This window comes from Callospermophilus lateralis, unplaced genomic scaffold (genome assembly GCF_048772815.1).
Source record: "Callospermophilus lateralis isolate mCalLat2 unplaced genomic scaffold, mCalLat2.hap1 Scaffold_113, whole genome shotgun sequence".
NCBI classification, from domain to species: Eukaryota; Metazoa; Chordata; class Mammalia; order Rodentia; family Sciuridae; genus Callospermophilus; species Callospermophilus lateralis.
Genome location: NW_027511570.1, coordinates 4,049,822 through 4,077,359, shown reverse-complemented (window position 1 = coordinate 4,077,359; position 27,538 = coordinate 4,049,822). Strand labels below are relative to the sequence as shown.

Genomic DNA, 27,538 nt, shown 5'->3' with positions numbered 1-27,538 from the left:
TGAGACCCTCTCTCTAAATAAAATACAAAATAGGGCTGGGGATGTGGCTCAGTGGTTGAGTGCCCCTGAGTTTAATCCCTGGTACCAAAAAAAAAAGAAAGAAAAAGAAAGAAAGAAGAGAAATAAAAGAAAGTATTCTGTATTTGTCTCTCATGCCTTCAAAATATTTTGTCAGATGTTTGTCCAAATCCTAAACGATATTGCAGTCCGTTCTCATGCTCACTCAGTGAATGAGAATTAGAATTGCTTATTCATATTTAAAGTACAACTTTAAAATAAGGAAAAAGAAAAAAAATTACCAAAATCAGAATAAAATAAGAAATATATTTTAATCATAAACAAAACAAAATATTGTAAAGAAATATGATAAGTTATTTTATTGCAAAAATAGTAAAAAAAATATGGTCAAATTCTTATAAAGATTCAAATGATCAAAACTGACAGAAGAAATAGGAGACATTTGTGTTCCTAAAACAGGTATGAAAATTTAGGTATAATGAAAAATCTCTTCACAATTAAAAGCCTTTTTCCAGATGTCTTTACTAGAAATTCTATCAAACGTTTAAAAACCAAATAGTGTAAATTCTTCAAAATAGAGGAAACATTTATCACTTGATAACAAAGCCAAACAGAAACTTCACAAGAAAGCAAAAGTACAGACCAGTATATTTTATAAACAAAGGCCTTTACCCCCTAGCTCAGCAACAGAACCCACTTCAAGCCCTACCTGGGCGTTACCTAGTGGGAATGGGCAACCCCCTGAAACCCAATCCTTGCCTTATTTGGGTGGAATATTCTTGAATATCTTTTCCCCAATAAACAGAAAGTTTCCCGTGTGCTCACTCTTTTGTCTTTCCAGGGCTGGAGCTGACCCTTGGGTTCACGGAGCTGAGACATCCTGTCTTATGTTTCTGTGATGTGTGGTTAATTAACCATTTTCTTAGTTATTGATAGAGTCAGCTCCTTTGATCCCTGTTCATCGCCAGTCCATCTAGGTGGTGATAGGAAAGGGGAACATTCTCAAGGCAAAAGCTGAGTTGGTCCTCTCAGAGAATAAGAATATTTCCTTTCCTGTCTTTAATTTTATTGGGGATCCCAGGGAAGTTTCCAGAGAATCCTACCTAGGTCCACCTCTTGTCTTGACTGATAGCAGGATGACATTGGACTTTCAAGTCCTCACTGTCATCACAACTGTAGGTCACTTTGGACCAAGCTGCCTGTACTCACAGGAAGCTGTTCTTATAGATTCTATGATTTGGGTGGATCATACTTTTCATCCTGAGTTATAGGATCTGGTATGTGTAAAAAGCCCCCCTTTTCAGAGAGAATAATTTGTATTCTAATTGGCATTTGGGTCTGCATTTTTCCTTTATATAATAGATAGTGTGCTGAGGACTGTTAACATATTCTGTCAACTTAAGCCAGGCAGGACTGCAGGTAAATTGGCTTTTAAAAAAGAAAGCATGTGGGAATTAACACAATTAGTACATTTAATAAAACTATTCCCTTCATGTTCCCATAACTCTAGTCTGCCTGTTATCAATTGGAAATTAAATCAGAAATCTTTTTTAGAAACAGGTCACTAGTGACTATTCTTTATATATAACATTGATAATCCTAGATAAATAAGACTGTTACCTAAAGAGAATGTAAAATTCATGTAACTGTACTATTCTCTCCCAGGTCTTCTCAGTGCCAAGTGGTTTCATAGAGAGAAAACCGAAGGCGATACATTTATGGAGAGCTCTCTTTTACATAGTACCTTGAGACTCTGTACCAGATTTAAATTTGCCATAGTGTCCTAGTGATCTACAAAATTTTAAAATTTTATATCTATGAATAGGTGAGAAAATGGGCAGAATCTTCCCTAAGATTTCTGCAGAAGCCAAAGCAGAATTCTGAGTCTCCTCAGTGTTTTTATCAAATCCTGAGATCTGAGATGTCTATGAAGGAACTGAAGAGCAAGAAGGCATGCTGCCTGAGATTGCCCAGGCAATTATCACCTCTCTTCCACAAGTCACCTCATAATGCACTCCAGCCACCATGCTATGGGGAAACCCCTTTCAGAGCCAAGAGAGAGTTTTGCAGTATTCAGCTCTGTAGATACTCAATAAATATAGTCAAATAATGCAACATTTCTTAGAACCAAGTGAGAAGTCTAATACAAAATGTTTTGAAAATTGTAAAGTTCTAACAAATACCAGGTTCTGGTTATATTAATAAACATGGGAGCTACTTTGCTTCCTTATTTAAAAATGACAAGAGCTTGGAATAGCTATATCAGTGAAAATTCCATTTTGTGATTGTGTACTAAATTATAACTACAATCACTTCAAAATTGGAATTGTAGCCTTTTATACCAAAAACTGAATTATAATTGTACAAACTGAGTATGATACATGTAAATGAGTGAATAGTAAAGGCTTTCTTTGGCTTTCCTCTTTAAACCAGTTCACTTCTAAATTGCAAGTCAAGTTAAACTATGTTTAATAATAGCTCTGTTTAGTGGTGTGATCTGCAACTAGACTGAGCAATCCATAAAAAGGATTTAAATTATTCATAGATGCCTATGGGAAAGTCAAATATTACCTTTTGTGCTTCTGGTTACAAAATGTGATCTCCAAAGGAAAAAAAATCCCTAACAATACCACTAATCTTTTTATTTTTCATAATGAAAACTGTATGAAGAGTAATATATATATATATATATATATATATATATATATATATATATATAAATTTAAAATAATATGAAGTATTAGATACTTTGAATTCCTTGAGGACAAGAACTGTGCCATATTTATCTTGACATTTAGAATATAACACAGTGCTACTACATGATACTCAATTAAATATACAAACAAATAAATATAGTATTAAAAACAGACTAGGCTGAAAAACTAAAACAGTTTCTATGGAGTTGACAGGTTCTCAGTGTATGTTCCCTGAATTAATCCATGCTTAATAAAATCTATACACCTATCAATTCTATTTTACTTTTTGTAAAACCATTTGTAATATAAAAGGTTATTCTCAAATTACTGCCTCTATAATAATTACAACAACATTAGATTAATATTTTATGGTCAACAAAGAATAAGAAAAAATGCTAAACATCACTAATCATCAGGGAAAAAAATCAAAACCACAATGAGGCATTTCATCATCCCAGCAAGAATGCTGTCATCAAAAGACTAAAGATAACAAGTGCTGGGAGAAAATAGAAAAAAAGGACCCCATGTACATTGTTGGTGGGAATGTAAACTAGTACAGCCATTTAGGAAAACAGAATAATAATCCCTCAGAAACTTCAAAATTGGGCTACCATATGATATAATATTTCCACTCCTGGGTATATACACAAAGGAAATGGAATAAGTATGTCAAAAAGAAAAAAATACACTGCCACGTTTACTGTAGCCAAGCAAAAGAAACAACAGAAGTGCAACACTTGATAAATAAATAAAGAAAATTTGGTAGATATTTACAATGGAATATTATTCAGCCATGAAATTCTATTACTTATGACAATAAAAATAGAAATAGAGATAATTATACTGTATACTTCAGAAAGCTAGAGAAAGGATTCTGTTTTCACCATAAAGAAATGATTAATGTCCAGGCAATAGATATAGTGATCCTGATATAAATATTACATAAGTTCAAAGATTTTGAGATATTACTTGTTATTCCACAAATATGTATACTTTTTAGACCTTAATGTATTAGTTAAAGATAAATGTAAATAAAATTAATAAATGAACAATAAGTAATTTGAAATATTTGAATTTTGAAAACACATAAAATTCACTAATTAATTTTATAATAAAGATGATTTTATACCAAAATTAATGAACAAATGTCCTTTGGTAAGTAATTAAATTTCTGAAACACCCAGTTACGGAGATTTAATAAATCATTAATAGTTTATATTTCTATGTAGTTTTCTTTCATTATAATCAACTAAGATGCAAAAGCAATAAGAATATAATGCACAAAATAATCAGTTGTGTTTTAGCCTCTTCTATAATTTCTTGATTATTCAAAATGTGGTTTATAGCTCCTAAAAATATTTGTTCATTTCTATGCATTCATGTCTTGTTTGTCCTTCTACCTCCTCATCATCTTTTTCTTCTAAGGGCACATTTTCAGTTTACTTAACTTTTCTTTTTCATACTCACTTATAATCTATTTTGTTGATAAACACATATATCTACTGAAATCGAACACAGCACCTCATACATGCTAGGTGAGTGTTCACCACTGAGCCTCAACCCCAGCCCCACCAAATATATTTTTCAAAGCTAAATTGTTACTGAATTATGACAAGTATACACAAATGATTTCAATGATTTGTATGAGGAGCAAGCATATTCTACCCTTTATGTTCAAAACTAAGCTCAGTGTTTGCAAAACACCATTATTTCTGTTTCTCTGTTCTACATCAGTTTACTGCACCCCTTACTCCTATCTCCTACCTGAAACCTGACCCCTAATACTGATGTCTCACTCCCCACCCTGTATTTTAACATTAAATGAGTTTCAATTTTCATCATTTTAATCTTTCCATTTTCATCCACTGTCAACGCTTCATAGAACACTCAAGTTTTTGTCTTAAATTATAACAAAATTATTTATTAGCTTTTTCTACTGTTCTCCAAACCTGCTTTTCTTAAATCCTTTTAATTATTCTTCAATCAGCATACATTTTCAAAACTACAATTCATACATCTATTTCATTTTTTCAGCTTTTACCTCTTCATAATAATATTGAAATATCACATAGGCTGGAACAGAACACAAACCTTAATTTTTTCTCACCTTGATTATCTTTATTATAGGGATGAGAAAAGTATAGGGAAAGAGACAAAGACAAATACAAAAGAGTGTCACCTTTTACTCACCCTAAATATTTTCCATATACTTATTTCTTTTATATTCAATTACTTTATTCTTAGTATCAGTGCTTTTTCCAATCAAGAATGAAATAGATGATATTTCTAGTATCCAATATACTAAAATTTTAATATCTTTTCCCTGACATTATAGTTAACATGCAGCAGTATTGTGGAGGTACTCCCTGATACCTCTTTCTCTGCTCCTACAGCACCCTCCTTCTTTGCTTTCTTTTGATTGACATTTTAACATGCTATTTTTTTACAGTATACTGTGCTTTATGGTCATTATTCCATAAGCCCATCTAATGAAGTTTTTTTTTTTTTTTGTTTTATAAACATTAAAAATGGCATGTTAAGATATACTAAGGAAAAAATAAATGAAAAAATATTAAAATATTGCTGTCTTATTTATACTCATGATGAATAGTTTTGAGACTCTAATGAATAGAAGGTATAATGTAGTGTTGGTGACTTAAATTGTTAATATGTAATATATTTCAAGAAAGGTTGAACATTCACAATATATTAATTACAAACATATCCATGTAGTTCATAATGAGTAATATACCTTGGAATCAAAGATGTATAAGATAAAGACATTTCTTCTAAAAGTTCATGCTAAATTGATAATATCACTCTACAAATATATTAGATATGATATATCATGTCAATGTAATAGTTTTGATATTTTTTTTCTATTCTTGAACTCTGTCAGGTTAAAGGAATATTTCTGTGTTAATGGAACTTTATCATATTTGTATAAATATATATTTGTTTATGGATTTCAGCAATTAGGTGAAAAGTTCATCATGTAGTTTTTACTTCTTGAGAAAACTGATACTAATTAAGTAAAAAATAAGGCTGACATTAATGTTGTACATGTGATTTTGTTGAAGCAATTATATTGATTTAAAGTACTCTTTAGCAGTTTGATTATGTTAGTATAATCATAAGCAGTTGAAGGTTTAAAATAAAATATAAGCTCTCACAACATAAATTTGGATTTTATTATATTTGCATAGCATATAATAGTGAGCAAAATGTAAACATTTCTAAATTAAGTTGATGATCGAGATAACATTAATGATTATTTTTTTCATGTTATATGATACACTGCAGAGCTTTATGAAATAGTTTGAAAACTTTACAAGTGATTCATTCTTCACAGTATCACTCTTAGAACTACTATTGAAATGTTGCCAATTCTAGTATAAATAAAATTTATTTTCATTTGAGAATACAAATTAGTTTCAAATAGTTACTTGGGGGAAGAAAAAAAGAAAATTAGAAAATGGTAGACAAACTACCTAGATTCTACCAGGAATCTATGAAAAGGCTTCTATGAAAAGTAAGAGAAGGTTAATTATCTGGGAAACTGATGGAAGAAAAAATGACATGGGCTTAGAATCATAAGCAATTGCTCCATGCCATCATCAAACCTCATCTCTGCTGAGTAGTGACAGGTTTCAAATTTTTATTTCCCTCAATTTGTGCTCATCTTTAGGACACTGGAGAATTTGGCAACATTCCCTTTGTACATCCAACTGTCCCACAATGGTTGCAGTGTCTGATCTCAACATGAACTTTGATGCCTCTATGACTTTGCTTAAGCAGTTTCCCCACCTGATGTTTGTTTAATGACATAGGGTGCTTGTTTCCAGTACAGGTTTCTTGACAATAATCCCAGAAATTCTGATCCAATGTGACTTGAATGTACCCAAACATCTGTCTTATAAAAAAAAATTATCCCAGATGACTGTGATACTTGTGATCATAGTTGGGGAGTAGAGGAACAATAGTAGGAAAAAAAAGGCAACCCAAGGATATTACTTTTCAACAGCATGCATAGAAATATTATAACTTTTTTGAAAAGTGATCCAATCAATGGGGGAAGGAGAGTAGGAGAGTACTGCTGGTCAGACACCACAAAGAATTCCAACTCACCCTTGTCACCAGCTCCCTGGTCAATCACAGTGAACCAGATAATACACTGTGAGGCAGTCAGTGCTGGATTAAAGAAATGCATTCCAAATCCACCAACAAAAAAAAGTTGGAGAAATACATGCCTTTTAGAAAGGTGTTAAGCAAAGGACATACAGGTAGAAACAACAAAATGAGGGTAGACTCAAACATATTGGAAAAACTAAATTCTCAGTGAAGCTTTGGATGGCTGAATGAGACTACAGACAATCTTTCCCCTCTATTTCCTCTGTACATCCAACTGTCCCACAAAGGTTGCAGGATCTGATCTCAACATGAACTTTGATACCTCTACGACTTTGCTTAAGCAGTTTCCCCACCTGTAATCCCCTCTTCTCCCTATGACAAGGTACATTTTTCCGTAAGTTTCTTTAAGCTTTAAAGTTTTATGTGGTGGTAGGACTTATTGTTCCTTGTTCTTACATGCACACAATGTATGTGTGTGTGTTTTAATATTTTAAACACTCAGTTTAAATTAAAAGTTATATGGGATATAGTGAGAACACTTTTTATTTTGATTTGGCATTTAAATCATTTCACCAGATATTTGCTTCTCTCACAAAATTTTCAGGACTTAGAGGCCAGATAATATGGTTCCTAAATTTTCTTCTTTTTAAAATAACTTATTTAGTTGCCAAGAGTCACATAAAATAGTCAACCTTTTTAAAATGGTCTATAATTATCACTGCCTTCTTTTTACACACTTGCTTTACTCTCTGTTTTTACATGTTGTTTAGATTTAGTAGTTTGCCTCTACTGAACCAAAATGTGGCAAAAGCGATGTGATGCAATTTCTCAGAGTAGGTTATAGAAAGTTCAATTTCATGGAGTTCAGGTTGAGGCTCAGTGGTAGAGCGCTTACCCAGTATATGTGAGGCACTGAGTTTGATTCTCAGCACCGCATATAAATAAATAACAAAATAAAGACCCATCAATGTCTAAAAAAATTACAAAAAGGATTAATTTTGATCTTTCACACATTCTCTGTCTCCTGTGTTTGTTTTGATCGCACTGACTGAGAGTTGTAAACTGCCCTAGAAGCTCTCATTTACAGGAAACTGAGAACATCCTGGGAACAACAGCCTCTGAGATTCTAAGTCTCAAGTCCATCATCCTACAAGAAACTGAATCATAATATCACTTATGGAGTGAACTTAATTAAGGTCTAATGAGAGAACATTTAGAGGACTCATTTCACCCATGAATGAATAAATGAGATAATAAATGTTGGTGTTCTATGTGACTGAATTCTGATGCATTTGGTAACATAGCATAATTATCTAATATCCCAAAGTTAACTAACACCACACCTTTAAGGAGAGGTCTCTTTTCTACTTTCTCATAGGCTTCCTCTGCAAAGACTGAGAACCTGCTGACAAACAGCAGTGATGTGCTTGAGAACGCATTTCAAATCTTCCTCTCTTAATGTGTAAATATGATTCCCAGTCTCATGTCCATCTATTTTTGGAAAAATTGTTACTGGTTTGTTTTTGTAGCATAGCCAGCTCATTTACAGAACATCTGTACTATATTTTTTATTCAAAATGCATTTGAAAATTACCATGACTATTGTTATTACTCATTTAAAATAAAGGAAGGAAGCAGAAGTTAGTGGATACGCATCCCAAAATGTATTTTGGAGAGTCAAAGGGTCCAAACCCAGGTTTGTCCTCTTTAGCTGTGTGGTGCTGGGCTATGAAGAAATGTCTCAAAGCATTGATTTCTTCACTCCTACATCATGGATAGTAATACTAACCTTGAAGTATTATCAAAGGGGATCATATGAGTTAATGGGTACACAAGTATTAGAATAGTTTAACTATTTTATTATTACTTCACCTTGTCTAAGAATATAATTTCATAGCTAGTTTTTTGGCATACAGAGAATCATTTCAGAATATTCTGCCAGGGGCTGGGGCTCAGTGGTAGAGGACATGTGAGGCACTGGGTTCAATCCTCAGCACCACATAATAATAAATAAATAAAATAAAGGTATTGTGTCCATCTACATCTAAAAAATGTTTTAAAAAAGAATATTCTGTCAAAAGGTCATTTATTTTTACTTAAATCCTTCATCACTTTAAAACCACATAGTGGTCAGTCAACCCTTTGCAACTTCTTTCTAGTGTTTACTTAAATATGAATTTTATGGAATTAAACACAATTTTAACAATTATAACTTATTTTAATTCATTAATTTGGTTAATTTCTATCTATACTTTCACTGCAATGTCCTTAAGTGCCGCAGTCTCTGGCTGGGCACAAATCACGAGTCTCCACACAGCTTGTAGATTCAAACAGCAATTCTTTATTCCTGAACTCACACCGGCCGTCTACAAACACGTTCTGGGGGAATCCATGTTCTCTGCCCAAATCCACTCTCCTGTCCAAATCCACTTCTCCCAAATCCTCTCTCTGCCCAAATCCACTCCGCATGGGCTTCTGTCTCCCAAAATATACTGTCTGACCCTAAGCACTCAAGAGGAACTCAGCAGCAGGATACGTCCTATTCTAAAGGGGGAACACCCTAATCTCCTATTATGCTAAACTGCCCTATTCTAAAGGGGGAACACCCTAATCTCCTATTATGCTAAACCGCCCTATTCTAAAGGGGGAACACCCTAAACACGGATCCTGCCCTGGTCCTTGAGCAAGGTCACCTTTCAGAAGTCCTTCCACTAGACAACATGGGAGTAAGCTGGCAAGGAATTTGTCATACCTACTTGGCTGATGGCTCCCAGCACTTAAGAATTAACATTATTTATAGTTTTCTCATAACCTACAACAAATGATGTTTGCACAAATGGTTCTTAATATAGTAAATAAAATAAATGCATAATTCATGTTGAGCTTGAATTATAGTAAAAAATCTTATAACTTGATTTTTCTGTACATATGAAAATCATATCACATGTTCTATATTAAGTAAAATAAGTTGTAACATAAAAATATCTTCATGCAGACACCTTAAAAATTGATTACCAAACAATTAAATTTCAACTCATGAACTTACACAAATATATGAAATTTCACAAAAATAGCATTTAGGAAAAGAGTTCATTGATTTTTTTTTACTTATTTCATAATAAATGAAACCAATCCATGTTATTATTTGAATATCAATAAGAAGAAAATTGTCTCTTATGTAATTTGCATATATTATAAATATGAAATAAATTATAGGACTTCAGTGTCATGGTCACTTACCCTCTTTAACTAAGGGCATTTGTTACATTAACACCAAAATATTTAGATACATTGGCCTTTTGAAATTTTCTGATAATTTGAATGAGGTGAAATTTTGAAGCTTCCCTCTCTTTTAAAATTCTTGAGAATTATTTGGACCTCTGACTATAGCAACACTGATAAATGATTGATTTTTAATTAATTTAAAGTTGTTCTGTCATTGTACCATTTCACTTAACCTGAGAGGTTTTAATAGAAGAGTCAGGTCAAAACATATACTAGTTCAACCTGAAGTTTGGTCTACTTAAACAATTTCATTCTTCATGCAAGAGCAAGTAATGGGTATTTATTTCTCATCCATTCACTATGATACTAATATCTGATCAGTGGGATAGCTTGATCAATGAAGTCAGCTTAAGGAATTGGAATATGAATCATGTTTACTTTAAAAGTTCATTTGCAAAAAATAAAGACTCAAAATTACCTATTTTTATGGAATCTCTAATTATCATGTGATGATATTTTGGCATGTTTATTTTGTCCTAGAAGACTTCTTTGATGGGTCTAATATCCATTCAATCGTCTTTGAACAGATACTGAATTCCTCAAAATGGAATTGATGGTCAGTCTGTTTTAGGAATATTAATTTGGCATCACTCTCATATTGTGTGTGTGTGTGTGTGTGTGTGTGTGTGAGAGAGAGAGAGAGAGAGAGAGAGAGAGAGAGAGAGAGAGAGAGAGAGAGGAGAGAGAGAGAGAGAGAAAGGAGTATATATAACCCACGTAACTCTCATGAATAAGCATGGCTATACAACTGTTGGTACCCAATCCACAAAATCTACTTTGGTAAAGAGTCCAGGGCTCTAATCTTAGGTTTGTCATCATTAGCTGTGTGACACAGTGCTATAAACAATTTGAATTCCTTTACTCCTATACTGTAGATAGTAATACCTTGCAGGTTTATTGAGGAAATTGATTTCTTGGACACATGAAATACATATGTACAGATGTATCTTATATACCTAAGTTCAAGTGCTGACTATTAGGGCTAAGAAACTACTTGTTATTCATAAACTAGGATTTCCTTACTCGCATTTTGCTAAAATCCACAGCTTACAATTTGGGAGAGCATGTGCACTAATTATAGAGATAAGTAACCAAATATGGTTCTATAAATTTAGGAAATCTAATTTTTCAGTGACTGAAGACTTTTATTTTCACACAAGGGTTTATACTTTCTTCCCTGTTTCAAGCAGTTGAAGCTAAAGGCTCTAAAAGGAGGCCCTGGACATTATTTTTATGTCTATTCTCACACCATTACCATGGTTTTGTAGCTACTGGGAGAAAGAAAACTTTTATAGTATGGTAAAGATTACCAATGGATTATCCACAAACATTTAGCTTGAAGTAAGGCAGGGGTCTATTACTCCTACTTCAAAGTGATTTTAGCAAGACTCACAATGGTTTTGTATTAAATAGTTTAGGAAAATAATTTTCATAAATTAATTGTCCTCAAAATTCTATAGAAATTAATCATTGAACGTTATCAAGAGGAAAGAATTAACCTATGCAAGTACAGCAGATACAGAACAGAAAGGAAGAAAGATGTCCACCACAAGCGAGACTACAGCAAACAGTGTACAGAGAATGCAGGTGGAGGGTCCACCAAGACTAGCTGACTGGTATTCAACTCTACAATAGCACATTCACTCAAGTAGTTCACTTCATACTCTTGTGTCTGAGTCTAGCTGAGCAAGAAGGTCCAATCTGAACAAAAATGACAAGAAAAAGACATTGTGGTACCACAGCCTGTAATTTACCTTGGCAAGAGTTTTTGAGTTTTCGTAGGGTACAGTGGACATAGCAGATAGGAACTGGCATGGAGAAATTATACTGTTATCAAGAATTATACTGTTATCAAGAAGGCTGCTTGACAATCAAGAGGAAATTAAGAAAGTTTAAGGTTTACCATTGTGTGGTGGTATCTGATTCCTATGCAAATGTCTCCAAAAGCTCCCAACATTAAAGGATCAAATCACACAAGAAGATAATTGGCCTTCAAACATTTACCTTTACTATCAGTGCAACTCAATGCTAAAAGTGGTGGGACAGATAAGAGGAATTCATGCATTTTTATTTCCTTCACTCCCAACCCAAGAGACCTGAATGTCTATATCCTTATCCCCACATTCTCAAATATACAAATTATGGTTTCTTTGGAATCTTCAGTGATTTATTTCCATTTTACCAAAAAACAACCTTGACATGGAAAGTAAAAAATAACATTTTCATGTTTCTCACAATTCCATGAGTTAATATTAGTTTCACAAGGCAATGGGGAGTACACTGTGGTACTCATCTAGCAAGTGGAATTCATCTAGAAAGTAGATTGGATGAGGGGTTTCAAGACTGACATAACCATCAACTGACATGTAGTGTTGGAAGGCTGAACTGAGCCCCAGTTGTAATCTGAGCATCAACAGGCGATCTCTCTTTTATGGCAGCCTCAGAATAGCTAGACTTTCCACATGACAGGTTAAAATTTTAAGAGTTAAGTATTGAAACAAACAAGGCAGTAGTTATTTAGCAATCAAGAGTTACCTGAAAGTCATGAAATTGGCTAACGATATTCTAAAAACATGGGGTAAGGTATCTGACTGTTTATGTTGAGCCACAGTTGTTACAGATAAAAAAATTGTTCCACATTTATGCCCCCACCAAGTTGAGACTGATCAAAACCCCTCCACAGAATTATTCATAGCTTCTCTCTGATCTGAAAGGTGAAATTAGCTGCAAAAGTGTTATAAATTTGCACCAGATGCACAAAACAAATGAGAAAACGAAATGAAAGATACTTAGGGATTTTCCAAAAGTTTTAGGAAATCATAAGCAGAAGAACTAGGGGAATGCATTTCTGTTGAAAACAACCAAGTAAAAAGAGTCAAATGTCACATTTCCACTCTAATTGATTACTTAAAGAAATTTTTATCACATTCTCTATTATACTGTTAAACCATAAGAACTACAATTAAGCTCAGTTGACAGGATTCTATTTTGGACCAAGCAGAAATGAACACAAGGAACAATTAAAAACAATTCTAGGGATTCTCTGCAGCTCTTTGCAGAATCTCACTTAAAGGTGTATTCCACAGTTACATTTATTAAAAATATATTCTAGTTACAGGAAAGAGACAGGGAGATGATTTTTTAAATGCTTTTCTTGATTTCAAAAAATATTTTAGAGTGAGTAATTTTATTTGATTATTATTTCTTCTTGACCAGCCTATGAAACTCTTAGGATCATGCATGGCAGAAAAGTTGTCACTCTGGTGACTTTTTGAGAGTACAGAGTGAAAACGATGAGACCTCACAATGAAATGCTTTTCTAGGTATTCATGCGATACTGCAAACAGGGCTCATTGGCAGCTGTCACAATACCTCTGGACTTATGCTAGGAGGAAAAGGAACAGGTTTCTGAGTTTCCCCGGGAGACCACTCAGCTGTTATTGCAAAAATGAAAAACATCTCAGCAGGGACTCATTTAAAAGTGTTAAATCCAAAGAACTGTGGTATAACATTGATTCTGTCCATGCCATACTTACTAACTTTACTCGCAATTATGGAGAAATTATACTGTGCAGTGCTTTCTCTGTCTAGTAATTCATTAGTGACGATGGTTCCTTCTCTTCCATCTATTGTAAAGTAGCTGTCCCCATCACTCTTCCAATTTATGAAGTACCTGCATGTGAAAAGAGTAAATGCAAATGTGCAATGATTACACATTAATCATAATGGCAGTTAGGCTAACTTGACACAGTTCCTTATTTTTCTCCCTGTAGCTATTACCCACCTTGCAATAAAGAAGAATGTAAATGACAGCTTCTTTATTGCAAGTCAGTATACTCAAGGGGAAACTGGAAATAATGAAAGATTTAGTACTCCTGCTGTTCATATTATTTTAGGGTCTTGACACCTTGAAAGCTCAGCAGAGACTGAAATTCTAAAGCTGACCATGGGTTTCCTTAACCTGCTGAATACTAAACTTTTTTGAGCAGTAAAAAAAAAAAATCCTTAACAGTGGCTGTGAAAGGGCTTTGGATGAGGGAGACTTCTGCAAATAATAACAAAAATCTATGCCAGAACTGAGGTAGAATCTTGATTTTAACACAGACAGGGGAAAAAATCACATTATGGAAAATGAAGGAAAAACTTTGACAATTTGGTGATTGTACAAAAATATTTGTCTTTATACAAACATAAAAGAGCCATTGCTGTTTTATTATACTATATGTCAGGACAACTTTCAAAAAGAAGTGGTGACCTTTGCTAATGATATCTTTTTTATCGTTTTTATTGTCTGACATATTTGGTAATAAATGTTGCTGACTTATGTGAAGCAATAGGAGTAGAACATCCAAGAAAATGAATAACAAAACAGAAATTTCATTCACTTAAGTCGTTAGGAAATGGTGAACACATGAACTGTATGTTATCAATTATAATAACAAGAGTTAGCATTTTTAAAGCTTGCCACATTTCTCTCGATGTTGATAAATATTATCATTAATTCATACAGTAGCTCTAAAAATATATTATCAATCTCCCCACTTATGAAATTATAGAAATGAAACCATAGAAACAAGAAAGAATTTGTCCAAGTTTCCATAGATTCAATGTTTTATGCTGATATTTGAACAAGTCAGTAATGATCCCCATATGATCATCACTCTGTATTATTACCAAATTGACAAGGGATATTATAAGGAAGAGCTCTGCTAATCATATGGTGTGATGCACAGAACATTTACAAACATTATGTTTCTGGCAGGGGAACAAAAGATAGGTTCATAACAGTGGCTGAGAGCAGGTGACATTATTGCAGCTGGCCCATTGAAATACCCATGCCACAAAAAGTGATCCTGTGTTCATCATGAAAATTCAGTTAAGGGAAGTGTATCTCCAAAGAGCAGGTTATTATTCTGGCAAGTTTGTTATTATTCTGATAAGTTTGTAGTTCTCATGTCACTGCAGTCAGAGATCAAAACTTGTTTGCCTTTACAAATGAGTAATTTTAAAAAAATTACTTGTCAATATTTGTTAGTAATTGATTTTCGCACCTGAAGTTACTGAATGTAATGGAACAGGGTATAAACCGTGCAATTAATCTTTTTATATCATGGCTGTTGATTTGAGGTGTGAGAATGCATTGAAACCATGTGATTTCAATATAATAGCTTATCTTTTAGGAATGCTCTCAAAAATATAAATGAAGTTAAGTTACATTTAAAAGTCAGGAAGCATGAGGATATAATAAGTCTATTTCTCTCTGTAGCATGTTCATTTTTGAACAAGAAAGAATTGTCTCACAATAGTCCTTGTAAGCACTTCTATTCAACTAAATATATGCCTAATTGAAGAAGAAAATTGTGACTGAATGTGTTTATCAGCTAGCATTTTGAAAAGAATTTTCAATGCATACTATGTTCAATCATGCAACTCATTATATTTGCTGAGTGTACATCATGCAGTAGACACCTTGCTAGAGCTAACACATGAAAAATAAGTAAAATAAACAAGAATTGGGGTTACACATATCAACACATGATCTTAATTACTGATAGAGGGATAGGGAGGACCATAGGAGAGCCAAGAAAAGGCAACAAGTGTAAAATCAAATGGTTCAGGCAAGACATCCTGTGCCTGATGTTTGGTGGCAATAAAAGGATATGGAGAAATGATCTTGAAAAAGAGACTGAAAAACTCAAAGTGAAAGGGAAAAGATGGTATTTTAGAGAGCAATGCAACCACACTATCAGACCTGTGAAAGTAGTATAGAGAATTATACATTGTTAGTAATTGCTACAGAAAATACTTGAGAGGAACAATAATGAGAAGATGAGTGATTTAGGTCAAAGAAGACCTTAGACATACTATTAAGGAGGTAGGCCACATGCTAAGGGAGAACAACACTGCTGAGCAGGGTCACAGGGGCTTACATTTAACCCCTAGAAAAGTAACTTGGTGGATGTATTTGAAGAGGATGAGACTGTGAGCATTTCTGGATCTCCAAAATCTTGACAAAAGACGGAGAGTAAGCAGGGTTGTAAAGAGACTTGATTCAACAGGCTTTGAGGAGTGATGAGGAAAACTAGGGACACTTGCAGCCCAAAGAAGACACAAGATACATTAGCTGACTTTAAATTGGTAGAAATGGACACATGCAGGGGTGACAGAATTCCTTGTTATGTTTTGAGGAAATAGGTAGGACTGAAGAAGAGAACATATATAAACACAGATTTCAGATACTTAAAGCAAATATGTTTATATTAGAACTGTAAACATTTATAAGGGGTTTCCTCAGGAAATAGTACACACTGTGGGCAATTTTGGAACTGCTCCAGTAAGTTCCCACTTTGCTAAAATGTACTTCACCTTCCATAAACTTAATTGAGATATAATTTATATGCTAAAAATTTCACCCTTTTCATCCGTAAAATTCATTCATTTTAGGTATCATGAATGTTGTGCAAGAATGTGGTAGTTTTTAGAAAATATTTTAAATTTATTAACTCTATGTGTATATGTTGTTATGTGTTTAATTTTCTGGAAATTTCATTTTTATGGATAAAAATTGTGATGGGGTCAAGGAATAAAATAATTTTGTCCCTGAGGAGTTTTTAATGATAAAAGACATTCTCTTGCCTCCTGTTTAAAAGTCATTTGTTCTTGTGTAGGTAGACCTTGGTGCATGATTTATATTAGGTACTCTCCAACATGACAGACAAGAACTTCTACTTTATGTTATTTTTAAATTTAAATTCATCATACATTTCTAAGAACATTTTAGAATACCTCTCCAATATATTACTTGATAATACTTTCCACATTCATTTTTAACTTCATGTACACACATGTATTAATGTTTTAACAGACATATTTGAGAGTACCTTACAGGTTTTATATCCCCTGGATCCTAAATATTAACATGTTTCTCCAAAATCAAAGACAACTAATTTGTCCCAATATTGTTGAGGGTTAATGTTAACAATTTGGTTAGTCCAGAAATAAATACTTACTCACACACTTAATCTCAGAATAAAGTAAAAATAAACAGAGGGGTGTTCCCTGTAATTTTAGGCAATTCTGATGCCCAGCCTATGGGAAACTACAAGTCAAAATTAGTGGCTTTAACGTTTTTATGGTTTAGATATTAGGTATCGCCCAAAATGTTATGTGTGAAGCAATGCAAGAAGGTTTAGAGAAGAAATGATGAGGTTATGAGAGTCTGAACCTAATCAGTGAGTTAGTCCCCTGGTGGAATTGGCTAAGTGGTAACTAAAGGCAGGTAGGGTGTGTACGGAGGACACAGGATGTCTTTGGGGTATGTATTTTGTATTTGGTAAACGGAGTCTCTCTCTTTTCTTTTTCATCATCATGTGAGCTGCTTCCCACTGTCACACTCTTTCATATAATGTTCTACCTGACCTCGAGGCCTAAGGAATAGAACAGGCTGTCTATGGACAGGACTCCTGCAACTGTGAGTCCTCAAATAATCTTTTCCTCCTATAAAATTGTTTTTTATCAGATATTTAAGTCACAAATGAAAAAGCTAACCTTTATTGAAATCCTATGCTAAGCGGCAGAAGGAGACCCCCTTACCAAGAAAGGTCACTGACTAAATGTTTTCTCAGGGTCAATTAATCTGTGTTTACAGACTGACTTCACTTCACCCACTTTCATATTGCCCCACACTCCGTGGCAGGCCCAGTCTGATAGGCAGAAACTTTCTCAGCTCTCCAAGATCAATATCCCTGAGCCCTTCCCCTATCTATGATCTTTGAAGTCCCACAGTATCAGATGCACTAAGGGAAAGATGGGATATACTGCAAAATGATATAAGTGTGTTATCTATACAAAAAAGGGTTGAGACATTTGTGAGGCCCAAAGAAGTAAGGTTGCCTAGTGTAGTTACTTGCTACAAAATGTTGAAAAAAAATGCATGGCCATTTGCACAGAACCAAGGACTCAAATTGGATAACTTTGCTACCAGAAATTTATAATCATACAAATCATGTTTCATCAGATTTTATGTAGTTTTATATTTTCTGCCTTTTGATTAGATTGTTTATTCCTTTTACATATAAGGTCTTTGAATTAATATTGAATCTGCATTTGCCAGTTTATTTTTTTTTCCATAAGTTTTGTTTCTTTTTTCCTCTATTCCTTCTCTACTGTTTTCTTTTTCATTAAGTGAACATTTTGCATTGTAATATAAATCCTTATACTTTTTTTCATTGATTTATTTTTTCTTATACCTATTCTGAGGTTTGACCATATACACCTTATCAGATTCAAATTCCCTAACTGAATTCCAGTACTATCTAGAAATATTGCTCCTATATATCTATGTGCTTTTATTAAATATGGTATAAACATATTTACACCAACCTTTATGTATCTATGTCACAAGTCTAATAAAACATGGTAATAATTATGAAATATGTCTATTAAGGCTTAATAAAAGCAAGTAATTGGAGAAGAGCTTCAGATCTCTGGGTTCTCAAGGACTCTGTTTCAGCCTGGGCAAATTCTCTGAGCCAGTGCTCTAGGCATTGGGTGTAGACAGCAGCCTGTGGACTTCCTGTTCTGCCTCTCATTGTTCAGGGTGTTTGGGCCCCACATTATTAGTCTCACTGGGGTAGAACCTCCAGCTGTGTGTGATACTGACTGGAGGAGAGATGCTACTGGACCCTTAGTCACACTCACTAGAAATTTAGCTTCTGAAACCTGGAGGTAGAGGGGATGAGAAATATTGGCAGCCTGACCCTCCTAGCAAACCATTATCTCTTGATTGGCTACTGAAGAGAGGGAAGACATGTCTCTTCAACCACAAATACCCAGGGAAGGCATTTCTACCAAGGTAGCTGGGACATAATAAGGAGGGAGGTAGTGGCTTTGGGTCCACTGCCAAAGTCTGTTGCTTTTCACAAATTTTTGTTGACTTACTTGAGTAAATAGTTCTTCTTGTGCTGTTAGCCTTTAGAAAAGTTATGAGAGACAGTAAATAATTTTTTTTTATTTTGATCATAATTTTTTTAATTTTTATTTGTTTATTTGTTTTACCAAGAAAGGCCTCTGCAGAGTTCCTCATTGGCCATTCATTAAGTGGAATCTCCATCAATTCTTACAATTCTTTTCTTCCTTTATTTTGCACTTAACCTGCATTTTATTTTTAAAATATTTCATTATTTGAGACTCTACCCATCTTGGAAATGTGAACATCTTTCTTCCATGCAATGTAATATGTTAGGGTCTGTAAACAAGTCAAGATGGCACCTGGCATTTTGCCAGAGGGAGTGGTTTGTGAAGTAACGCCAGAGAGCCATTAAGTGTGGAGATTCCTTATTGGTTGACTGCTGTATCTAGTTTATGTCAATTAAGATACGCTGTGTGGAATGTATATATACCCCTCCTATTCTACAATAAACGTCTCCCACTCCTGCTGTATCAATCTACACAAGTCCCTTGTCACCCCCTGGTTATTTTGCTGCAGCCGGACTCCAGCAGATGGTGGCCCATATGGGGAGCCCCAGGACACTCGGGGGTAAGTGACGAAAAAAAAAAAGCTGCCCGTCCATAGATAGGAAGGGAGCAAATCTGCTCGTCCCTAGACAGATAGGGTGAGAGGACAAATGACCATTTCGAGAAAATGGAGAAGATTGATACAGTATGTTTGTGTCTTGTTTTGTCTTGAAATGTTGTATTGTCTTTGTGACGAAAATATGGAAGGGGTGAGAATTAAATTACTAAGAGAAGAAGGCACCCCAGTGGAACCAAGAGCAGTTAGGGTATGTGTTGATGGAAGTCCAGGAACTCTAGTCAGAAAGAAGAAAGTTCAGAGGAGCAAGGATTATCAGGAAAAATGTTGCAGCAAAAGGCTATTACTGAATACTTTTCGTTACTGGAGGGTGCGTGAATTGGCATGGCATGGTGGCTGCCATGTGCGTGAGCCGGTCATGGCACAGCAAGGACTTTCCAACCGGTGGCAGCAGGCTCTTCCCCGACCCCCGGCCCGGGGAGCAGGACACCACTGCGAGAACCCAAATCCAAACCTGACCCAGAGGCACAGTCTCACAGGCTCTTGCTCCCTGTGCCCAGTGGCAGTTTGAGTCCAGAACCCTCCCCGGACTCTCCCTGGGTCCATCTGGGGCTGCCCGGGATGCTGCAGGTGGAAGATAGCCCGCATCCCTGAAGTTTGATCATTTCCAAGGCCAGTAACTACAATGGTTCCCCCACACCTGGAAGCTAATGAGTAATGAGCAATATTAAGGCTTATTTCAAATGTTAAAAAAAACCTTGAGATAATGTACTAAATTGTTCAGAAGGTTGTTTTCTTAGCGCCTGCTGGAATACTACAGGATTTTCTTTAGCATCATTGCTGGAGTTCCTGCCTTTGTCCCAGTGCCGGTGAGGACAAGGGTGGAAGAATTTCCAGTGTTGCTGAGAACCAAACAAGACTTCGGATCAAGCTAGCTGCCTGCAGAACTTACCTGGACTGTGATTTAAGCTCGCTGCCTGCAGAACTAACCTGGACTGTGATTTACCTGAACTGTGAGTTAATCTATTGAGACACTGTTTTACCTGGACTGAGACAACAAACTGTAATCTACAACAAATTGTAACTCAATATCTTTGCTAACAGTGTCATTGCTGGTATTATTTTTCCAAGGGCTCCTTGCATGGAGCCATCAATTGGCTTGGTATTGTGGCATTTTGTATCCTCCCCTTCTGCTTGTAGCAGATTATTTATGGTGTTTGTGTAAAAACCACTATGGTCATTATTTAAATTAAACAAAAGGGGGAAATGTTAGGGTCTGTAAACAAGTCAAGATGGTGCCTGGCATTTTGCCAGAGGGAGTGGTTTGTGAAGTAACTCCAGCGAGCCATTAAGTGTGGAGATTCCTTATTGGTTGACTGCTGTATCTAATTTATGTTAATTAAGATAAGCTGTGTGGAATGTGCATATACCGCTCCTATCCTACAATAAATAACGGCTCCCACTCCTGCTGTATCAGTCTACACAAGTTCCTTGTCACCCTCAGGTTATTTTGCTGCAGCCGAACCCCGGCAATAATATTCAATTAATACGGTAGATTCCAAATAAGATAACATAGCTTGTATATATTTCCTGTAGGTGATTCAATCTCTTTTCTTTCCCACTGCCTTTTAAATTATTTAAAAGTAGAGACTAGTTTTGTTCATCTTTCTGTTACCAACTGCCTGGGATAGTAATCTCCACAGACAACTTGCAACTTATATTTTGCACTTAATTTGATGCACAGAAACAATTATTCCAGTTTATATGACAGCTAAATATTTCCACTAGAAGGCAATAAGACATTTTAACATGTTTTATTCAGGAAAACCAATTTATTTTTCTGATTTGCAGAAGAATTTATTAGCGTTAATACTCAAATTTCTAAATCCCAGAAAAAACTTCACATTCCCAGACAAAATAAAAATTTACCATTTTACTTATACTTAATACTTGGAGACATGTCATAATTTACAAATTTGATTCAAACAGAAATACAACTTTGTGTAGTTAATTACATACATTTTAACTTTTTTGACAACATATTAAATATTCAATGATTTGTATAATGTATGCATAAAATAATATGTCAGGCTGAGGACTTAACTCAGTAATATAGTACTTCCCTAGAATGCACAAGGCCTTAAATTCAGTCTACAAAACAAATAAAACCTCTAAATAAATAATAATGTGTCTACAGCATCCTGTATCTTGTTACCATAGTAAGCAAATTTAATTTACTTTGCTCAGTCTGACACTGACATATAAGTGCACTGCATAAATTGACTATTACTGAAATGCAATGAAATAGTTTGAAGAACACTTGTTTTCTGGACAGAATGAGTGATGTAAAATATCACTCATACTTTTTACAGTTAGGTGTGGAATCTTTCTTTCTAATGCACACTATTCTTCATTTCTACAAAATTTGGAAAATAATATGTACCTGACTGTGTAACTGTCTTGTTAAAAAGATAAAATGTGTTGCTTAGACCCAGAATCACACGTGTCAACTTGCACTGTCTGTTTGTGTGTGTGTGTTTTCCCTTTCCTCTGTCTGTCAACATTATTTCATTTAATTTCCAGATAAAATATACTTCCATACCCACAAACTTATGCTTAGTTCTAGCATCAAGTTATGCTATACATTATCTTCAACTTTAAAATACCTGAACTACGAAGCTCCGCACAAATCTCTCAAACACAAACCATGAGCACAGATTCTCAGGCTCTGTATTATAAATGGTTTCTGTGTTTGGCTCTCATTCACCATTTTATGTCACCCAGTTTTTAGATTGTCCCCTGGTGAGATTTGGTACCCTTTTCTCTGGATGTTCTCCTATGAGGAAGCCCCCTGACTTCTGGAATATGGCTGAAACTTATACAGACTAGTATTTTTCTGATGCCCTGCCTTCACATGACTGACTGAATCCAGTGCCCAATGAAAGAGTAAATGTTGAACAAGAGCTATCATTTTTTATTGTGATATTTTACCCAATATAACAATTGGGAGACCAGTAGCAGAAAAAAAATGCCATGATCTAACTGACAATGAAACCACGACTATAATTTTTGAACATTTCCAAGAAGACACCGCATAGTTTCTAAATATAGAAGGGCTTTTCAGGAGATACACCTTCCTAGAGACAACAATCACACACTTTGAGTTTCCAAGAGTCTTCATTAAAATCTAAGGATAGATTGATATTTACTTGCAACTAATCCCAGCAGTGTAACCTGAACTTATAATTTGTTTAAACATACCCTTTTCAATAAACAAGAGACATAACAATAAAGTATGTTTGTACCATCTTCTACTTACTCAATAATAGTTGAGATTTAAATGAAAAACTAAATACTTATGATATATAAAACAATTCATACAATTATTCAATGACTATTGCAAAGAAAACTGGTTTAACAATTGAATAGAAATAAATTTAAAAAAAAAACTAAAACAGTAACCTGACCTGTGAAGGCTACCTGATAGACTACAGTTTTTTATTACTTCTCTGTAAATGAGTTTTTAGAAATGCCTCAAAAACTTTTATTCTCTTCATTAGGTAAGCATTCCCCTTAAAATTGTTTCTTTTAATTTACCTAAATAACTTCCTCTGAGTTAATAGAAATGCTAACTTTGACCCTGTCCTAATTATCAAAACATTTTGTAAAAAGTACTTGATGGTATTGAACTATACTAAAACTATTACATCTTATACTTAGGTAATAAAATGTAAAAATAATAATTCAGGTCAATGTAGAAAACAGTCTTTTGTTTAGGTAATAATTATATATCAAAATCTCTTCATTCTTATCTCCTCTAAGTTGCTAATATTTTGTTGTTGTTGTTGTTGTTGCTGCTTTTGTCTTTGGGCAGCTAATGAAATGAAAGTCAATTGAATCTATTTGCAGAAACATTTTAATGAAAACTTCAGCCATATACATCAACACTCAGAGTGTAATTGCTTCCTTAACAATAACAATTAAGCTTTAAACTTTTTTCTTAGAGATCTCAGTGTTTATATGAACCTTTTTAGGCAAACATAAGTTTAAAAAGGTTCATATAAACACTGAGATCTTTATTTCTTTCATTTATTTTTTTCTTTATCTTATATTTCTCCTTATTTTTAATTTTTTCTTAATAAATTTAAAGTTGTATCTCAGTTTGGATAGTTGATTGTTTGTTTTAGATGTTCAATGAAAAACTAAACACATTATAAAGTTAGAATGGTTAAATAGTTAGCACTCTTGCTGGGACGTGGGACAAAGTGAAAGGGGAGGCTAAGGAAGAAGGATTGTAAGTTTCAGGCCAGCCCAGAAAGTTCATTGAAACCTTGTAAAAACACCCTGGGTTCAAGAGAGTATTAGAGAGTAACACACACACACACACACACACACACACACACACACACAGAAATGTTTCACTTCTTTGTTTAAATATCTCATTTGGATATAAGTATTATGCTTAGAATAGGTGTCTAAAGAGGTATAAATATAAAATGTGTTAATAAAATTATATATATATATATATATATATATATATATATATATATATATATATATTAGAAATCGAGAGAGAATTTTAATATTTATTTTTTAGTTTTCCGTGGACACAATATCTTTGTATGTGGTGCTGAGGATCGAACCCGGGCCGCACACATGCCAGGCGAGCGCGCTACCGCTTGAGCCACATCCCCAGACCCTAAAATTATATTTGTTATGTATTCATTTTCCTTTAATTTTTCTCATACTTTCCTTTTTTTTTTTTTTTGTTTGGTATTGAGGATTGAACCCAGAGTTGCTTTACCATTGAACTATATGAACTATATTTTCATTCCTTTTAAGTTAAGACAGAGTCTCACTAAGTTGTCCAGAATGGCTTTAAAATTGCCATCCTTCTGCCTCTGCCTCCTGAGTACCTGGGATTACAGTTGTGCACCAAAGTGACAGGCCTGTTTTTGTTGTTGTTGTTGTGGTTGTTTGTTGTTTGTTTTTTTCTTAAACAGTCACACATTGTATTCTAACTGTGAAACTTTTGATACATGTACATGTCAGTGTTCAGACTCCCCTGTACTCTGCCATTCTCTTGTTCTATGTGGACCATGTATTTTGTCTTTAGATACTCTCAGAGAAAGATTTTTTTTTTCTTTAAAGAAAACATCATCTGTTCCCAGAGCTTTATATGTGACCTTTTGTTCAATTTGTTGAGACCTTGAAGCAGCTTGCTGTAATGGTGGAAAATGTGGTTTACACCAATACTGAGCTTGGGTTCTGAACTTGATGTCTTGAATATAAAACACAGATTCTCAGTTTTGTTATGTATTGAAACATACAGATAGCAGGGTTTGATAATACAAATAAAGAATGTGCTTAATAAATGTAGGCATTTCATCCCTAGAAATATTTCTGACTCTGGATCTTATGCGTCCTTCATTGGGCCGTGGTTCTCAATTCAATCCAGCTATTTTCTGAATTCCCTGCAGCACTAAATGCACATTTTGCCTTTGCTCGTGTTGTTCCTATGAAGGGTCCTCAAGTCCTTATGAGTGACATCCATCACTTCTTTCCTACAAAATCCTCCTGTGTTATTTCTTTTGTCTAACCTACATGTTTGAATTGATGTTAATGGTGGTTTCTCAAAAATGAAAATAGCAAAACAAGAGTTTTGTATTTTGTTTTGTTGAGTACATAAGAAGTTCCTTTCATTAGAGTTCATCAGTGAGTTCCCTGTTCAGTCATAGGGCCTTGTACTTACATGGGTGCACTGTATTATTTTATAAGAACATCTGACTGCTCTTATTAACAATATCCAGGCTAGAGGGTAGACATGGAATTTCTTAATTTATATCAATGAGTGTTAAACATACTTATCCTGAAGTACTTTCCAGATAGCTTCATCATAACTACTTCATATTAGTGCCTTGAAGTAGTATATGTTTGTTCAGGTCATCATTAATTTTATTTACTGTCTCTAGGAGCCACAGCAAAATGGTCTGAATCTGTTTGCTATTTTATCTAAAGCAATTTACCATTTGTGTCTTAAAAGCTTATATTATGTTTTAAAGAATCTTTTATTTCTTTTATTTCTTCTAAGTAAGCTTGATTTCCTACAAAACTAGACATGTGTACTCTTTAGTTAATTTACACTAAAATTATTCACATTCTAATAATTCATTGAATGGTTTATGACAGATTATTTCATGGACTAATTTCTTTAATTTTCTAATGATTATTGACTGTTACAGTATTTTTTCAGGAAAATATATGATGATTATTTACTATGCATTTAAAATAACTAATTATTATAGGTCAAACACATACATACATAATTTCAAATTAGTGTGACAAAAGAATTATTCTCCAAAAGCAACTGAAGAAATTATAGAGAGAATGAATGGAGCCAAGTGTTCTGGTACACGCCCATAATCCCAGCAGCTCAGGAGGCTGAGGCAAGAGGAGCACAAAGTTAAAGCCAGTCTCAGCAAAGGTGAGGCACTAAGCAACTCCTGTCTCTAAATAAAATACAAAATAGGGCAGGGGATGTGTCTCAGTGGTTGAGTACCTCTGAGTTCAATCCCTGTTACCATCACCCTGCACACACACACACACACACACACACACACAAGATAGAAGAGAAAAGAAAGAGAATGGAAAGGGTTTTTTAAATGTTTGCTCCCTCAGCACTTGGAGATAAAGCAAGTAACCTGAACCACTAGCAAAAGGAAAGCATAGCAATTCAGGTCCATGATACATCCCATGTTCACCTGGGTGGTCAGAACTCCTGAGGAGTTACCTAAGGCAAAACAGGTTGGCCTCTGAAATAAATCACCATCCTTTCCATTACAGTGACACTGCGTAATTGAATGTATTACTAAACTAAAATAAAATTTCTTTGTAAATTAAAGCTAATTCTTTGGCTATTTGTTCCAAGGCTTATAATAATGAGAACTTGGGGATCTAGCTGTATTTCTTCAAATCTTTTGCCATCGTTCCTGAAGACATGATTTGATCTTCTGGTATCTTGATTTCTCTCTCTGTAAAATAATATCAGCTATTCTATTGTGTGTGATGTGAGACATGTGCACATCCCAGAACTAGTAGAAATTAAATATGATGATATCATTATATGTTGATAGTCACTTGCTACCAATATAAATAAATCCTTATTTGAATATAAGGTTTGAGGGAACAGAATTTTTTTTTCCTAGTGAAAACAAAATAAGCAATGCATTCTTGTAAGAGTGTTGTTGTCATTTTGTATTGTCAACTAGAAATATGGTATATGAGCAAGATTCAGAAGGACCAATAACATGATAAGAGCATGTCTACAACAAGTATACCTTATTGTCTCCCAGGGGCGGGTTCCTGCTGAGTTTACAAGCAATGGTTACCCAAGGTGATTAGGTGAGATCACAGTTATGAAAATCAAATCACTGATAAGTTTTAAAATGCATTTGAACAATTATGAAGACATGATTTAGCACCACTTTTTTATTGTTCAAAAAATCACATTCCCTATCACTAAAATAATTTCTTATACTCCACTTCTTTTCCTTCATCCTAGACTTCTGCTTTCACAGGTACCAAAATGATATGCATATTTCATTGCCAATTCCAAATTACTGGAAGAACATTTAAGAGGCTTAGCATAGCGGAAGGAAGTTACCTCCATCATTGGGAGCAAGGCTATGACAAGGATAGTGAGAGCAGGACTTTTTTTCTTTGGTTTTCTGGTCACCCAGAGGTGGACAGACATTCTATGCCCCAATTTTCCCCTGCATAAGATACTGAGATGCCACAAGTCAAAAGCATCTTGGCCAAGAATCTGTGAACTGAAATCGTAAGCCCAAATAAGTCATCTTTCATTTATTTTTCTCAT

At 34.4% G+C, this 27,538-nt stretch overlaps 1 pseudogene across 1 annotated transcript in view; it reads right to left on the bottom strand.

Moving 5' to 3' along the window:
• LOC143386138 (cadherin-12-like) overlaps positions 1-27,538 on the bottom strand; it is an 80,725-nt pseudogene that overhangs the window by 15,666 nt on the left and 37,521 nt on the right. Inside the window, exon 4 of the transcript XR_013089812.2 lies at positions 13,667-13,803. The product of XR_013089812.2 is annotated as a cadherin-12-like (transcript). The remainder of the gene's footprint in view (positions 1-13,666; positions 13,804-27,538) is intronic.